Raw genomic sequence first — 17,996 nt, forward strand, 5'->3', positions numbered from 1 at the left:
TGCTACGAGTTCAGGAAGGATGAAGTTAACAAAGAAAAGTTTGCCTTTAGCTGCCATCATTTCAATTGCATCTTCATTCCTTTGCACTGTAACGTATTCGACTACTTTGTTGCCGTTAAACACAACAAAAAGTGCAAGGGGCAGCTCTGATACAAAAAGCTGCAATTGAACCTAAGAGATTAAAAATAATTTAACATTGCAAAAAGTGTGAAATTTTGTTTGAAATTGTTGTACCTGAGAGTAATACTCATGATTGTGATCTAGGCGTAGTTCATTTGTGCTTTCGTCCAACAATAAGCAGAAACCTTTATTATTCTTAGCGTACTCCCTGATACTTTTCCCTTTTACTAAATAAGGACATTTTACTTCAACTAAACCACGGCCATGGCAGATGCAAGTGAAGATTCTATCAGGAGACGCAGCAAGATAGGGATGACTTTTTGAAATAATTAATCCCACAGGTTCGCACAGAAAGTTTTCGTGTGTCTTCCTTGAATTAATTGTACTTTTTAGCAGGCTAATAGCCTTTGGCTCATTTCGTTGACCATATCTAGAAAAAGAAAAGATATCAAACACCAAGTGCAATAGAATTGTAAATAAATGGTTTACCTTGTGTACATGTTTCCTTTAAATGTAATAATTTCAGGGTAACACATTTCTAAAAGGAACTTTATTTCCCCACCACTCACTTCTTTACTTGGATCTCTTTTTAAAATTTCGTGGATCTTAGTACCCGTAATTCTTCCACTTCGCTGCTGCTCCCACTCCTCACATTCACTTTGATTTTTGGTTACGATCTCAACTGAACGCTGTTCTTCAATTGAAATTCTGATCTCTGAAAATATTCTTTCACATTCTTCATTCACTTCAAGCTCATATTTTCCTTCAAAATGAGGATTGTACAATTCTGACAGTGCTTTTGGTAAAATATGTGTTTCAGCTGGAGGCTGAAATGAATGTGCGTACTCAGGTACACAGGACAGTACAACAGGCAACTTTTTTAGCTTTTTGAGAGCTTCATTTGTACGTTGATGTTCTACATCAGTAACCTCTAGGATATCATTAAGTGGAACTTCTTTCTTTCTGGGAATGTGTACATCTAAATCAGCTATTTTCCCAATTGTAACCTATGTTGACAAAAATCGAATGAGGCTTTGAATGAAATATATGTTAGCTGTCAACTTACTGGTCCTTTCCCAGGCTGATTCCAATAGCATGGTAGTGATGTAATCGGAATACCAACATCATTGTCATCAGCAGTGGTTGATGAATCCTGTCGTGCTGATACTGCTAATTGTAAAAGGGCACTTACATGGATACACACACTACCTAGCCTGAGAATTAGATTGTTGTCGGTATCAGTTAAATACAAACACAAAATTAGTACACAAATCAATAACACAATAACAAAAAAGTGTAAAGTTACCCAGCAGCACAATCACAAAAAGCACGAAGGATTTTTCCAGTTTGGTGAAGAGCTACCCATGGCCTTGCAGGTTTATTTGAAAGGGACTGTGAATGAGTAACATGTGTGCGTATAATCACAACACCACTGCAAAGAGGAAACACTAACAATTTGTCAGTAAATGTGTTTGTTAGATACTGTTCAGAATCAAGATTTTTGTAGGCCTCGTATTTTTCACTGTCAGTTATATCGCGTTCGTAAACAAGATAGAGTCTCAAATGAAATTTCTCTATGGGGGGAAGATACTTAGATGAAGATTTTCCACTTTTAAATAACTGTAGAGGTATTACGAGGGGATCGTGGCACTTCAGGAACTCTAGTGTTTTATAATACAAATCACGGTCCTCTTCAACTAAAGAAAGCACTAATTGAGACAACTGAAACTTGAAAACGGACATTTTTATCTTTTAATACACTAGCAGACTACAGTAACATAGAGCAGAACAACAAGGTGATTCGAAGAATCAAGCCAAGTCTGCAGCTAGTTACGGCTATCCCCCGCCATGGTGCGCACTAGTCGACTAGCCGCACGACTTTTCGCTCTGCTTACACCGAGCAATCTTAAAAAGGTCTATAGGGAAGGGTTCTCTGAGTTGATTTTATTGTAAAACATTCTTTATTTTCTGCGCTATCGAGGCGGCCATCGTCCTTGAACGCTTTAACAAAGTGGAACCAACTGTCTTCCTTGAAACGCAAGTAAATCGAGCTTGCCAGGAGTCGAACTTGGAATCTCCTGATCCGTAGTCAGGCGCGTTATCCATTGCGCCACAAACCCATGTTATACGACGAACAATACTAATTGTAAGAAACCACTACTTGTTTTGAACAGAAAGTGATCAGGTTTGAATCATGTCTTTACTAGTGAAGTCATGTTTTAAGCCTTTAACAAGAATTGAATTTATTATTACTGTTCATACGATATTCATTGAATTGTTGATAGAGAGGTAATACAGCCTGGTTAGCTCAGACGATAGAGCGCGGGACTTTTAATCCTGAGGTCGAGGGTTCAAGTCCCTCATCGGGAGTAAAACGTGGGATGTGTACTAGATATGTGGTGGTGTTCGATACGGGATAATTATTCTGTAATTCAATGGTGCAGATAAACTGAGATAATCTGGCTTTAGATGAAATACGTTAAAGAATAAAATGTCGACGAGGTGACCGAGAGGTTATGGTTATGGACTGCTAATCCATTGTGCATTGCACGCATGGGTTCGAATCCCATCCTCGTCGAAAGGAGTAGTTAGGTATATTGGCAACTGTAACGCACTCCAATTGCTATGCAGTGATCAGAGGTTCATAGCATTTCAATGTAGAAACTTAGTCTTCAAGCCACGGTAGGAAATTTATCAAGGTTCTATGGTGTAATGGTTAGCACTTCAGACTCTGACTCTGACAATCTAAGTTCAAATCTCAGTAGGACCTATTTTACTAGATAGCGAGATCGTTGCAAGAAAGGCCAGTTAAGACTTTTTCCCACAGTGCAACCCTCTCTTTTAGAGTTTATGCACTGCGTTGCTGATGGATTAGGGTACTTGATTATGGTGAGTTATTGTACAACAGTACGTTATTACGCCAGGCTGTCGGAGGGTGCTGTACATGTTCGTTGCAAATCGTTATTTCTTCAAGTCACCGCCATTGCCACTTCAAAGTATGTCTGTTTGCATCCATCCCCAAATACATCCGAGGGACACTATATCTTGCAAACGGCCTACAATTAGCAAACAACACTTTCGTAGTGGCGAGCACAACCCCATCGACGTAAAAACCATAATCGACGTAAACACCACAACCCTTTCTATCCTTTTCAAAACGAAGCACAGTTTAGTATTTTGCTCTTTCTAAAGTTTGACATGAATTTTTTCAAGAGGTAAAATGAAACAAATGCCCCGAGTGAGGTTCGAACTCGCGACCTCGAGATTATGAGACTCGCGCGCTGCCTACTGCGCTATCGAGGCGGCCATCGTCCTTGAACGCTATAACAAAGTGGTACCAACTGTCTTCCTTGAAACGCAAGTAAATCGAGCTTGCCAGGAGTCGAACTTGGAATCTCCTGATCCGTAGTAAGGCGCGTTATCCATTGCGCCACAAACCCATGTTATACGAAGAACAATACTAATTGAAAGAAACCGCTACTTGTTTTGAACAGAAAATGATCAGGTTTGAATCATGTCTTTACTAGTGAAGTCATGTTTTAAGCCTTTAAACAAACCCCATGTTACACGACGAACAATACTAATTGTAAGAAACAACTACTTGTTTTGGACAGAAAGTGATCAGGTTTGAATCATGTCTTTACTAGTGAAGTCATGTTTTAAGCCTTTAACAAGAATTGAATTTATTATTACTGTTCATACGATCTTCACTGAATTGTTGATAGGGAGGTAATACAGCCCGGTTAGCTCAGACAGCAGAGCGCGGGACTTTTAATCCTGAGGTCGAGGGTTCAAGTCCCTCATCGGGCGTGAAACGTGGGATGTATACTAGATATGTGGTGAGTTATTGTACAACAGTACGTATTACGCCAGGCTGTCGGAGGGTGCTGTACAGTACCCACCAAACTATTAGGTACACCCCCCTATTTTCAGTTTATTCTTATGGCACTACGTGTCCTAGATAAAATGCAATAACTCTTGAACCGCTTGGGCTAGATTTTTTTCCCTTTGGCCCTGAGTAGATCTAATGATGATCTACATTTTTTCTACACATGAAGTTGTCGTAGGATTAACCCCCACGGCGCTACGGTATCGTTCAGTTTATTAGGTACACCCGTTTTCCCCCATATGCGCCGTGTTAAATACGGCGTTTTCAAAAATTTATAAAAAATACTAAAAGTAAAGCTAAAAATTTTTTCTTTGTGCCAAAAGAACCACAATTCTTCACTCTATACGAATATAAAGAATGATTTACAATAAAATCAACTCAGAGAACCCTTCCCTATACCTCAAAGTTTTCCACTTCAAAATTTGTCGAAATTTCTAATGCCTATGGGGGCGACAGTGCAAGTGTGTAGTAAAAAGTAAAAATTTTGAAGTGGAAAACTTTAGGGTATAGACCTTTTTAAGATTTCTCGGTGTAAGCAGAGCGAAAAGTCGTGCGGCTAGTCGACTAGTGCGCACCATGGCGGGGGATAGCCGTAACTAGCTGCAGACTTGGCTTGATTCTTCGAATCACCTTGTTGTTCTGCTCTATGTTACTGTAGTCTGCTAGTGTATTAAAAGATAAAAATGTCCGTTTTCAAGTTATTTTGTAATAAATGTGGGTGAAAACAATTTTGTTCATTCTTTATTATTTATTTAACACCCGCAATGCTTTTCTTTTCATACCGAGGCGGCTTACATCACTTAGAACATTTGGAGTATCACAGGCTTTATTAGGAACACAACCAACATTAGGACGGTTTGATAGACTTAGATTCACTAAATTACTTTCTGTGTTCTTATTTTCAGTTATCTTCTTTGGTCTTCCTCTTTTCCTAGAAGGATTTGGCAGCATTTGAGGTGGGACATTCTCCTCACTAAAGTGAGATTTAGATTGAAGTTGTTCGGTTGTGGAAGTATTATCAGGAACTACCATAACATCACAGGATGCAGTCTCACATTCATTCATGGTGTCTATGAAAGTCAAAAGAAAAAGTAGGGTAATGTAGTTAAACAAAAGAAATAAACTTTTTTTAAATTTACCATTCACTCTTGGAGATTGATTTAACGTATTATCTGTCAACTTCATGGTACTTGCACAACTTTGCTGATTGATTGGTCCACTTGTTCTTTTCCTTGTAGCTGAGTTGAGACTTTTCCTTGAGTTAGATTTAGATTGAAGTTGTTTCGTTGAGGAAGTATTATCAGGAACTGTCATAACATCACAGGATGCAGCCTCACATTCATTCATAGTGTCTGTGAAAGTCAAAAGAAATATGTAGGCTAATGTAGGTAAACAAAAGAAATAAACTTTTTTTAAATGTACCATTCATTCTTGGAGCTTGATTTAAGGTATTATCTGTCAACTCCATGGAACTTGCACAAGTTTGCTGATTGATTGGTCCAGTTTTTCTTTTCCTTGAAGCAGTTTCTTTTTTACAGAATATGCACGTCCAACTTTTAGATAATCTTTTTGATCCGGTACAGGACTTGTGGAATTCGTTAATTACACAGAATGAACTTGCACAGATAATTGTTTCCTCAATTTTTTGTGGATCTTGACAATAACAAATAAATTGGTTTAAGTGATCACTGAGCGCACTTTGTTGAGAGGATGTAGCTGGTTGTGGAATGTCCTTCACGTAACTATATCTTTTTGCTACGAGTTCAGGAAGGATGAAGTTAACAAAGAAAAGTTTGCCTTTAGCTGCCATCATTTCAATTACATCTTCATTCCTTTGCACTGTAACGTATTCGACTACTTTGTTGCCGTTAAACACAACAAAAAGTGCAAGGGGCAGCTCTGATACAAAAAGCTGCAATTGAACCTAAGAGATTAAAAATAATTTAACATTGCAAAAAGTGTGAAATTTTGTTTGAAATTGTTGTACCTGAGAGTAATACTCATGATTGTGATCTAGGCGTAGTTCATTTGTGCTTTCGTCCAACAATAAGCAGAAACCTTTATTATTCTTAGCGTACTCCCTGATACTTTTCCCTTTTACTAAATAAGGACATTTTACTTCAACTAAACCACGGCCATGGCAGATGCAAGTGAAGATTCTATCAGGAGACGCAGCAAGATAGGGATGACTTTTTGAAATAATTAATCCCACAGGTTCGCACAGAAAGTTTTCGTGTGTCTTCCTTGAATTAATTGTACTTTCTAGCAGGCTAATAGCCTTTGGCTCATTTCGTTGACCATATCTAGAAAAAGAAAAGATATCAAACACCAAGTGCAATAGAATTGTAAATAAATGGTTTACCTTGTGTACATGTTTCCTTTAAATGTAATAATTTCAGGGTAACACATTTCTAAAAGGAACTTTATTTCCCCACCACTCACTTCTTTACTTGGATCTCTTTTTAAAATTTCGTGGATCTTAGTACCCGTAATTCTTCCACTTCGCTGCTGCTCCCACTCCTCACATTCACTTTGATTTTTGGTTACGATCTCAACTGAACGCTGTTCTTCAATTGAAATTCTGATCTCTGAAAATATTCTTTCACATTCTTCATTCACTTCAAGCTCATATTTTCCTTCAAAATGAGGATTGTACAATTCTGACAGTGCTTTTGGTAAAATATGTGTTTCAGCTGGAGGCTGAAATGAATGTGCGTACTCAGGTACACAGGACAGTACAACAGGCAACTTTTTTAGCTTTTTGAGAGCTTCATTTGTACGTTGATGTTCTACATCAGTAACCTCTAGGATATCATTAAGTGGAACTTCTTTCTTTCTGGGAATGTGTACATCTAAATCAGCTATTTTCCCAATTGTAACCTATGTTGACAAAAATCGAATGAGGCTTTGAATGAAATATATGTTAGCTGTCAACTTACTGGTCCTTTCCCAGGCTGATTCCAATAGCATGGTAGTGATGTAATCGGAATACCAACATCATTGTCATCAGCAGTGGTTGATGAATCCTGTCGTGCTGATACTGCTAATTGTAAAAGGGCACTTACATGGATACACACACTACCTAGCCTGAGAATTAGATTGTTGTCGGTATCAGTTAAATACAAACACAAAATTAGTACACAAATCAATAACACAATAACAAAAAAGTGTAAAGTTACCCAGCAGCACAATCACAAAAAGCACGAAGGATTTTTCCAGTTTGGTGAAGAGCTACCCATGGCCTTGCAGGTTTATTTGAAAGGGACTGTGAATGAGTAACATGTGTGCGTATAATCACAACACCACTGCAAAGAGGAAACACTAACAATTTGTCAGTAAATGTGTTTGTTAGATACTGTTCAGAATCAAGATTTTTGTAGGCCTCGTATTTTTCACTGTCAGTTATATCGCGTTCGTAAACAAGATAGAGTCTCAAATGAAATTTCTCTATGGGGGGAAGATACTTAGATGAAGATTTTCCACTTTTAAATAACTGTAGAGGTATTACGAGGGGATCGTGGCACTTCAGGAACTCTAGTGTTTTATAATACAAATCACGGTCCTCTTCAACTAAAGAAAGCACTAATTGAGACAACTGAAACTTGAAAACGGACATTTTTATCTTTTAATACACTAGCAGACTACAGTAACATAGAGCAGAACAACAAGGTGATTCGAAGAATCAAGCCAAGTCTGCAGCTAGTTACGGCTATCCCCCGCCATGGTGCGCACTAGTCGACTAGCCGCACGACTTTTCGCTCTGCTTACACCGAGCAATCTTGAAAAGGTCTATAGGGAAGGGTTCTCTGAGTTGATTTTATTGTAAAACATTCTTTATTTTCTGCGCTATCGAGGCGGCCATCGTCCTTGAACGCTTTAACAAAGTGGAACCAACTGTCTTCCTTGAAACGCAAGTTAATCGAGCTTGCCAGGAGTTGAACTTGGAATCTCCTGATCCGTAGTCAGGCGCGTTATCCATTGCGCCACAAAACCATTTTATACGACGAACAATACTAATTGTAAGAAACCACTACTTGTTTTGAACAGAAAGTGATCAGGTTTGAATCATGTCTTTACTAGTGAAGTCATGTTTTAAGCCTTTAACAAGAATTGAATTTATTATTACTGTTCATACGATCTTCACTGAATTGTTGATAGGGAGGTAATACAGCCCGGTTAGCTCAGACGGTAGAGCGCGGGACATTTAATCCTGAAGTCGAGAGTTCAAGTCCCTCATCGGGCGTGAAACGTGGGATGTGTACTAGATATGTGGTGGTGTTCAATACGGGATAATTATTCTGTAATTCAATGGTGCAGATAAACTGAGATAATCTGGCTTTAGATGAAAAACGTTAAGGAATAAAATGTGGACGAGGTGACCGAGCGGTTAAGGTGATGGACTGCTAACCCATTGTGCATTGCACGCATGGGTTCGAATCCCATCTTCGTCGAAAGGAGTATTTAGGGATATTGGCAACTGTAACGCACTCCAATTGCTATGCAGTGTTCAGAGATTCATATCATTTCAATGTAGAAACTTAGTCTTCAAGCCACGGTAGGAAATTTATCAAGGTTCTATGGTGTAATGGTTAGCACTTCAGACTCTGACTCTGACAATCTGAGTTCAAATCTCAGTAGGACCTATTTTACTAGATAGCGAGATCGTTGCAAGAAAGGCCAGTCAAGACTTTTTCCCACAGTGCAACCCTCTCTTTTAGAGTTTATGCACTGCGTTGCTGATGGATTAGGGTACTTGATTATGGTGAGTTATTGTACAACAGTACGTTATTACGCCAGGCTGTCGGAGGGTGCTGTACATGTTCGTTGCAAATCGTTATTTCTTCAAGTCACCGCCATTGCCACTTCAAAGTATGTCTGTTTGCATCCATCCCCAAATACATCCGAGGGACACTATATCTTGCAAACGGCCTACAATTAGCAAACAACACTTTCGTAGTGGCGAGCACAACCCCATCGACGTAAAAACCATAATCGACGTAAACACCACAACCCTTTCCATCCTTTTCAAAACGAAGCACAGTTTAGTATTTTGCTCTTTCTAAAGTTTGACATGAATTTTTTCAAGAGGTAAAATGAAACAAATGCCCCGAGTGAGGTTCGAACTCACGACCTCGAGATTATGAGACTCGCGCGCTGCCTACTGCGCTATCGAGGCGGCCATCGTCCTTGAACGCTATAACAAAGTGGTACCAACTGTCTTCCTTGAAACGCAAGTAAATCGAGCTTGCCAGGAGTAGAACCTGGAATCTCCTGATCCGTAGTAAGGCGCGTTATCCATTGCGCCACAAACCCATGTTATACGACGAACAATACTAATTGAAAGAAACCACTACTTGTTTTGAACAGAAAGTGATCAGGTTTGAATCATGTCTTTACTAGTGAAGTCGTGTTTTAAGCCTTTAAACAAACCCCATGTTACACGACGAACAATACTAATTGTAAGAAACAACTACTTGTTTTGGACAGAAAGTGATCAGGTTTGAATCATGTCTTTACTAGTGAAGTCATGTTTTAAGCCTTTAACAAGAATTGAATTTATTATTACTGTTCATACGATCTTCACTAAATTGTTGATAGGAATGTAATACAGCCCGGTTAGCTCAGACGGTAGAGCGCGGGACTTTTAATCCTGAGGTCGAGGGTTCAAGTCCCTCATCGGGCGTGAAACGTGGGATGTGTACTAGATATGTGGTGGTGTTCGATACGGGATAATTATTCTGTAATTCAATGGTGCAGATAAACTGAGATAATCTGGCTTTAGATGAAAAACAATAAGGAATAAAATGTCGACGAGGTGACCGAGCGGTTAAGGTGATGGACTGCTAATCCATTGTGCATTGCACGCATGGGTTCGAATCCCATCCTCGTCGAAAGGAGTAGTTAGGGATATTGGCAACTGTAACGCACTCCAATTGCTATGCAGTGATCAGAGGTTCATAGCATTTCAATGTAGAAACTTAGTCTTCAAGCCACGGTAGGAAATTTATCAAGGTTCTATGGTGTAATGGTTAGCACTTCAGACTCTGACTCTGACAATCTGAGTTCAAATCTCAGTAGGACCTATTTTACTAGATAGCGAGATCGTTGCAAGAAAGGCCAGTCAAGACTTTTTCCCACAGTGCAACCCTCTCTTTTAGAGTTTATGCACTGCGTTGCTGATGGATTAGGGTACTTGATTATGGTGAGTTATTGTACAACAGTACGTTATTACGCCAGGCTGTCGGAGGGTGCTGTACAGTACCCACCAAACTATTAGGTACACCCCCCTATTTTCAGTTTATTCTTATGGCACTACGTGTCCTAGATAAAATGCAATAACTCTTGAACCGCTTGGGCTAGATTTTTTTCCCTTTGGCCCTGAGTAGATCTAATGATGATCTACATTTTTTCTACACATGAAGTTGTCGTAGGATTAACCCCCACGGCGCTACGGTATCGTTCAGTTTATTAGGTACACCCGTTTTCCCCCATATGCGCCGTGTTAAATACGGCGTTTTCAAAAATTTATAAAAAATACTAAAAGTAAAGCTAAAAATTTTTTCTTTGTGCCAAAAAAACCACAATTCTTCACTCTATACGAATATAAAGAATGATTTACAATAAAATCAACTCAGAGAACCCTTCCCTATACCTCAAAGTTTTCCACTTCAAAATTTGTCGAAATTTCTAATGCCTATGGGGGCGACAGTGCAAGTGTGTAGTAAAAAGTAAAAATTTTGAAGTGGAAAACTTTAGGGTATAGACCTTTTTAAGATTGCTCGGTGTAAGCAGAGCGAAAAGTCGTGCGGCTAGTCGACTAGTGCGCACCATGGCGGGGGATAGCCGTAACTAGCTGCAGACTTGGCTTGATTCTTCGAATCACCTTGTTGTTCTGCTCTATGTTACTGTAGTCTGCTAGTGTATTAAAAGATAAAAATGTCCGTTTTCAAGTTATTTTGTAATAAATGTGGGTGAAAACAATTTTGTTCATTCTTTATTATTTATTTAACACCCGCAATGCTTTTCTTTTCATACCGAGGCGGCTTACATCACTTAGAACATTTGGAGTATCACAGGCTTTATTAGGAACGCAACCAACATTAGGACGGTTTGATAGACTTAGATTCACTAAATTACTTTCTGTGTTCTTATTTTCAGTTATCTTCTTTGGTCTTCCTCTTTTCCTAGAAGGATTTGGCAGCATTTGAGGTGGGACATTCTCCTCACTAAAGTGAGATTTAGATTGAAGTTGTTCGGTTGTGGAAGTATTATCAGGAACTACCATAACATCACAGGATGCAGTCTCACATTCATTCATGGTGTCTATGAAAGTCAAAAGAAAAAGTAGGGTAATGTAGTTAAACAAAAGAAATAAACTTTTTTAAAATTTACCATTCACTCTTGGAGATTGATTTAACGTATTATCTGTCAACTTCATGGTACTTGCACAACTTTGCTGATTGATTGGTCCACTTGTTCTTTTCCTTGTAGCTGAGTTGAGACTTTTCCTTGAGTTAGATTTAGATTGAAGTTGTTTCGTTGAGGAAGTATTATCAGGAACTGTCATAACATCACAGGATAAAGCCTCACATTCATTCATAGTGTCTGTGAAAGTCAAAAGAAATATGTAGGCTAATGTAGGTAAACAAAAGAAATAAACTTTTTTAAAATGTACCATTCATTCTTGGAGCTTGATTTAAGGTATTATCTGTCAACTCCATGGAACTTGCACAAGTTTGCTGATTGATTGGTCCAGTTTTTCTTTTCCTTGAAGCAGTTTCTTTTTTACAGAATATGCACGTCCAACTTTTAGATAATCTTTTTGATCCGGTACAGGACTTGTGGAATTCGTTAATTACACAGAATGAACTTGCACAGATAATTGTTTCCTCAATTTTTTGTGGATCTTGACAATAACAAATAAATTGATTTAAGTGATCACTGAGCGCACTTTGTTGAGAGGATGTAGCTGGTTGTGGAATTTCCTTCACGTAACTATATCTTTTTGCTACGAGTTCAGGAAGGATGAAGTTAACAAAGAAAAGTTTGCCTTTAGCTGCCATCATTTCAATTACATCTTCATTCCTTTGCACTGTAACGTATTCGACTACTTTGTTGCCGTTAAACACAACAAAAAGTGCAAGGGGCAGCTCTGATACAAAAAGCTGCAATTGAACCTAAGAGATTAAAAATAATTTAACATTGCAAAAAGTGTGAAATTTTGTTTGAAATTGTTGTACCTGAGAATAATACTCATGATTGTGATATAGGCGTAGTTCATTTGTGCTTTCGTCCAACAATAAGCAGAAACCTTTATTATTCTTAGCGTACTCCCTGATACTTTTCCCTTTTACTAAATAAGGACATTTTACTTCAACTAAACCACGGCCATGGCAGATGCAAGTGAAGATTCTATCAGGAGACGCAGCAAGATAGGGATGACTTTTTGAAATAATTAATCCCACAGGTTCGCACAGAAAGTTTTCGTGTGTCTTCCTTGAATTAATTGTACTTTCTAGCAGGCTAATAGCCTTTGGCTCATTTCGTTGACCATATCTAGAAAAAGAAAAGATATCAAACACCAAGTGCAATAGAATTGTAAATAAATGGTTTACCTTGTGTACATGTTTCCTTTAAATGTAATAATTTCAGGGTAACACATTTCTAAAAGGAACTTTATTTCCCCACCACTCACTTCTTTACTTGGATCTCTTTTTAAAATTTCGTGGATCTTAGTACCCGTAATTCTTCCACTTCGCTGCTGCTCCCACTCCTCACATTCACTTTGATTTTTGGTTACGATCTCAACTGAACGTTGTTCTTCAATTGAAATTCTGATCTCTGAAAATATTCTTTCACATTCTTCATTCACTTCAAGCTCATATTTTCCTTCAAAATGAGGATTGTACAATTCTGACAGTGCTTTTGGTAAAATATGTGTTTCAGCTGGAGGCTGAAATGAATGTGCGTACTCAGGTACACAGGACAGTACAACAGGCAACTTTTTTAGCTTTTTGAGAGCTTCATTTGTACGTTGATGTTCTACATCAGTAACCTCTAGGATATCATGAAGTGGAACTTCTTTCTTTCTGGGAATGTGTACATCTAAATCAGCTATTTTCCCAATTGTAACCTATGTTGACAAAAATCGAATGAGGCTTTGAATGAAATATATGTTAGCTGTCAACTTACTGGTCCTTTCCCAGGCTGATTCCAATAGCATGGTAGTGATGTAATCGGAATACCAACATCATTGTCATCAGCAGTGGTTGATGAATCCTGTCGTGCTGATACTGCTAATTGTAAAAGGGCACTTACATGGATACACACACTACCTAGCCTGAGAATTAGATTGTTGTCGGTATCAGTTAAATACAAACACAAAATTAGTACACAAATCAATAACACAATAACAAAAAAGTGTAAAGTTACCCAGCAGCACAATCACAAAAAGCACGAAGGATTTTTCCAGTTTGGTGAAGAGCTACCCATGGCCTTGCAGGTTTATTTGAAAGGGACTGTGAATGAGTAACATGTGTGCGTATAATCACAACACCACTGCAAAGAGGAAACACTAACAATTTGTCAGTAAATGTGTTTGTTAGATACTGTTCAAAATCAAGATTTTTGTAGGCCTCGTATTTTTCACTGTCAGTTATATCGCGTTCGTAAACAAGATAGAGTCTCAAATGAAATTTCTCTATGGGGGGAAGATACTTAGATGAAGATTTTCCACTTTTAAATAACTGTAGAGGTATTACGAGGGGATCGTGGCACTTCAGGAACTCTAGTGTTTTATAATACAAATCACGGTCCTCTTCAACTAAAGAAAGCACTAATTGAGACAACTGAAACTTGAAAACGGACATTTTTATCTTTTAATACACTAGCAGACTACAGTAACATAGAGCAGAACAACAAGGTGATTAGAAGAATCAAGCCAAGTCTGCAGCTAGTTACGGCTATCCCCCGCCATGGTGCGCACTAGTCGACTAGCCGCACGACTTTTCGCTCTGCTTACACCGAGCAATCTTAAAAAGGTCTATAGGGAAGGGTTCTCTGAGTTGATTTTATTGTAAAACATTCTTTATTTTCTGCGCTATCAAGGCGGCCATCGTCCTTGAACGCTTTAGCAAAGTGGTACCAACTGTCTTCCTTGAAAGCAAATTAATCGAGCTTGCCAGGAGTCGTACTTGGAATCTCCTGATCCGTAGTCAGGCGCGTTATCCATTGCGCCACAAAACCATGTTATACGACGAACAATACTAATTGTAAGAAACCACTACTTTTTTTGAACAGAAAGTGATCAGGTTTGAATCATGTCTTTACTAGTGAAGTCATGTTTTAAGCCTTTAACAAGAATGGAATTTATTATTACTGTTCATACGATCTTCACTGAATTGTTGATAGGGAAGTAATACAGCCCGGTTAGCTCAGACGGTAGAGCGTGGGAAATTTTAATCCTGAGGTCGAGGGTTCAAGTCCCTCATTGGGCGTGAAACGTGGGATGTGTACTAGATATGTGGTGGTGTTCGATACGGGATAATTATTCTGTATTTCAATGGTACAGTTAACTGAGTTAATCTGGCTTTAGATGAAAAACGTTAAGGAATAAAATGTCGACGAGGTGACCGAGCGGTTAAGGTGATGGACTGCTAATCCATTGTGCATTGCACGCATGGGTTCGAATCCCATCCCACATAGCACACTTCATCCGTCTGATGTCCGAATGAGAGCCGCATATCCGATTGACAGCCATGTCCCGTACGGGATGTTAAATGGATGTCCAATGGCTATACGTATTGGTTGTCCCTAGAATGAGTAAAAACAACATCCTATTGACATCCATAATACATCCAAGTATAGATATTTAATCACGTAACGTAATTTTCTTTGAAGACGTTGAATTTTTACTTGTTTTTACAAAAAATATCAGCCGCAAAGGCGCGATTTTAAAAATTCCTTTAGGTAGAAAAATTGTTTTCGAAATTTTGTTTGCCTTCAGACATGATATGGATGAGAAGAAACTTTATTTTTTAAAATAAAGTTAAAATAACATTAAATTTGCGTAATCGGGTTGTTTAAAATGAGTTCATAAACGAAATAAGTTTAACATACAAATTTCAGGCTATAAAGATATCACATCAGACACGTTAGTTTAACTGATTCCGTAAACGTTTCATTGTTGAAATTTAAAAAAGAATTATTCGGATTCTCATGAAAATGTGCCTTTATTGCGAACGAAGGCTTATTTCAAAGACTTAAAAGAATACTCGTAAGAATATGTCCCAAGACTTATATAATATTTATATCTAATAATGGCGTGACTGTTGAGACTAAATTGCAACGGTTCAGCAATCTATGGTTGCTGAACCATCCTGCCCAAAAAGAATGCTGTTTAGCTTCACTCCCTCTCTCCCTCTCTGTCACTCTCTTGCCCCATGAAGTTTCGTTTGAAGACTGTACTGTCTGTACTAGTTCTCATTTCGATATTCTTCCAAGTGAAATAAAAGGTATTGTGAGTCAAATGTGTTACAATTTAATAGGTTATGGGCCCAGGCTTCTTTTTAGCCGAATGTTACTTAAAAACTGATCTGATAACTAAAAAAGAGGGGGATAATTTTGCGAACACATGTTGAGACAATGTAGGAAACCTCTCTCCTTTTTTATTCACAGATCATCCAGCAGTACAACTGCTGAAGAAGTGACAGTATGGATCCAATACCACGTATTGATGTTAAACATATTGAGAAGTTTGATGGAACCAACTTTCAACAATGGAAGCATGGACTTACCATGCAACTCGAACTCAGTGGACTCCAAGACTTAGTCGAGGTAAATGTGCTGTCCTTCAACAAAGGAGATTCTCAATTTAAACTTAAACCACTTGATTACGATCAAATGCTGTTCATGATAAATTAATCGAACAATGTACCTTTTGTCCAACATGTCCTCTCCGACTTAAGACAAGTCTTTGTCTGAAACTTTTTCATGTAACAGACAAAGACATGTCTTTAGTTTTCCTTATTTTTATTACATTGCCTCCTTATATTTGTTATACATTTATTTTATCCCTTTTCAATTCACAGCATAAACGTCCAAACGTTTATATTCCCTTTCATAATTTTCTAAAAAAATTTCTGTTTTAATGGTATGGGTGACATAAAAAATTTCAGACAAAGACATGTCTTAAGTTTTCCTTATTTTTATTACATTGCCTCCTTATATTTGTTATACATTTATTTTATCCCTTTTCAATTCACAGCATAAACGTCCAAACGTTTATATTTCCTTTCATAATTTTCTAAAAAATTTTCTGTTTTAATGGTATGGGTGACATAAAAAATTTCAGACACAGCCTTATCTTAAGTCGCAGAGCATATGTTGAGGGTTGCACATTTTGAGAATTTTTTTTTCTTTTTAACTTAGCATTTCTTTAAAAAACTTAAACCTTAGCGTAAAGCAATTATCAAGTTTACTTCAAATCCAAGAATCTTTCATTTAAAAAATACTTCAGACAAAGCACCGTCTTAAGATTTTATCTATTTTTACGAAAGCGCTATTACCATGTAATTTTGGTGATTATGCAAATTTTTACTAACTAAGAATTTTTTAATTAAATGCGATTCCTTATAAAGATTCGCATTTAATTTAAAAAAATCTAAATTAACTCAAAATAGTACCGAAGTAGAAAAAATAATGTGGCTAAACAAGGAAAATCTTTGTTTTTTTGTAATTTAAGTTTTATTTAATAAAGAATAACACAACTTATTTCTTTTTTAGTAAAGCAATCTTTATTGTTGATTTTTTTAAAGCCAAAAAAGAAATTTAAAAAATTCAGACAAAGCATTTTCAGAAGAATTACCTTGTTGTTTCGATTCGTTCGTTCGGTTAACGGTTCTTTATGGGAACCCAAAACCGGCACTTTTTCATAATACAAATATTTTCAAAATATTTATATATAAATCAGAAAACAATTATATAAATAAAGATGTAAGATTAAAACTGGTAAAAAGTATTATATAAAGAATTATGATTTTCACGAAATTTTGACTTGTCTGAGTCATGGCTACAAAAACATAGGTCAAAACAATATTTATCCTTAATAAAGGTATACTTTAATGGGATGTGAACCATGATCCTCTTCATCATCAATCAGCGCTATAGATCTTATTGCAATTCAAAAGTAGTCAAGAGTATAGGATTAGTCAAGCATAAAACAATTTTTAGTTCGGCTATTGGCCACAGTGGTGCGCATTGGCGTAAGCTGCGCACGACATTTGGCTATGTCGCGTACTTTTGAATTGCAATAAGATCTATAACCACTACATTAGTTCTTTTATACCATGGGAAACTATTTTGAAACGGAATTGATTGTTGTGTGTCATTGTTTTTTGCGTGAAAAATTTTTTAATCGCGATATTCGGTCGTTACCAAACCTTGGCTTCATTTGCCCTACCCCACACACAGATGATCACGAAAAACAATGTTGTTGAAAGTTGGGCTTGAACCACTTTCCTTTAAGTCACATAGCCAGAGCTATAGCCATTATACCAACAGCAGTTTCCCTTAAACAACCTTTTCATAAGTGCAATGTCCTCCGGCGGTAAATTTGGTTTTCACGCATAGCCTCCGGCGGTTTGCACGACAGAGGTCCACGCATGGCCTCCGGCGGTATATTTGCAGGATAGAGAAATCCCGTACACACCTTTACATGACCTTGACATGGCAAGTCTCTGTAAAAATCAAAACGAGGGAAGCTATTGTGGAAAGTGGAATTTCGACCTAAGGTGGAAAAGTTGTAGTCACAACCGCCAGATGTCACCAGTCGTTAAGCAATTAGTTTAGCAGTTTTTCATTTTTTACGGGAGTACTAATTAAGTAAATGTATTTTTTTTTCTGGTCGCACCGCATATTTTTAGTCTAATTGTTAAGACGAAAAAGTCCGAAATCTATCGTAAAACGCCCGAGTTATGGAGTGTTACAG

General features: G+C 37.7%; 10 non-coding genes across 10 annotated transcripts; 7 read left to right on the forward strand and 3 right to left on the reverse strand.

Moving 5' to 3' along the window:
* Window positions 1-2,167: 2,167 nt before the first annotated feature.
* Window positions 2,168-2,240, reverse strand: Trnar-acg. Its single transcript has one exon. It is a non-coding gene; the product is annotated as a tRNA-Arg (tRNA).
* A 376-nt stretch (window positions 2,241-2,616) lies between these two features.
* Trnas-gcu lies at window positions 2,617-2,698 on the forward strand. Its single transcript has one exon. It is a non-coding gene; the product is annotated as a tRNA-Ser (tRNA).
* Window positions 2,699-2,818: 120 nt separating this feature from the next.
* On the forward strand, window positions 2,819-2,890 carry Trnaq-cug. Its single transcript has one exon. It is a non-coding gene; the product is annotated as a tRNA-Gln (tRNA).
* Window positions 2,891-3,350: 460 nt separating this feature from the next.
* On the reverse strand, window positions 3,351-3,423 carry Trnam-cau. The gene has a single exon. It is a non-coding gene; the product is annotated as a tRNA-Met (tRNA).
* Window positions 3,424-8,378: 4,955 nt separating this feature from the next.
* Trnas-gcu lies at window positions 8,379-8,460 on the forward strand. The gene has a single exon. It is a non-coding gene; the product is annotated as a tRNA-Ser (tRNA).
* A 120-nt stretch (window positions 8,461-8,580) lies between these two features.
* Window positions 8,581-8,652, forward strand: Trnaq-cug. Its single transcript has one exon. It is a non-coding gene; the product is annotated as a tRNA-Gln (tRNA).
* A 460-nt stretch (window positions 8,653-9,112) lies between these two features.
* On the reverse strand, window positions 9,113-9,185 carry Trnam-cau. The gene has a single exon. It is a non-coding gene; the product is annotated as a tRNA-Met (tRNA).
* A 434-nt stretch (window positions 9,186-9,619) lies between these two features.
* On the forward strand, window positions 9,620-9,692 carry Trnak-uuu. The gene has a single exon. It is a non-coding gene; the product is annotated as a tRNA-Lys (tRNA).
* A 126-nt stretch (window positions 9,693-9,818) lies between these two features.
* Trnas-gcu lies at window positions 9,819-9,900 on the forward strand. Its single transcript has one exon. It is a non-coding gene; the product is annotated as a tRNA-Ser (tRNA).
* A 120-nt stretch (window positions 9,901-10,020) lies between these two features.
* On the forward strand, window positions 10,021-10,092 carry Trnaq-cug. Its single transcript has one exon. It is a non-coding gene; the product is annotated as a tRNA-Gln (tRNA).
* The last annotated feature ends 7,904 nt before the right edge of the window (window positions 10,093-17,996 follow it).

The sequence above is a fragment of the Daphnia pulicaria genome, chromosome 1 (genome assembly GCF_021234035.1).
Source record: "Daphnia pulicaria isolate SC F1-1A chromosome 1, SC_F0-13Bv2, whole genome shotgun sequence".
Taxonomy (NCBI): Eukaryota; Metazoa; Arthropoda; class Branchiopoda; order Diplostraca; family Daphniidae; genus Daphnia; species Daphnia pulicaria.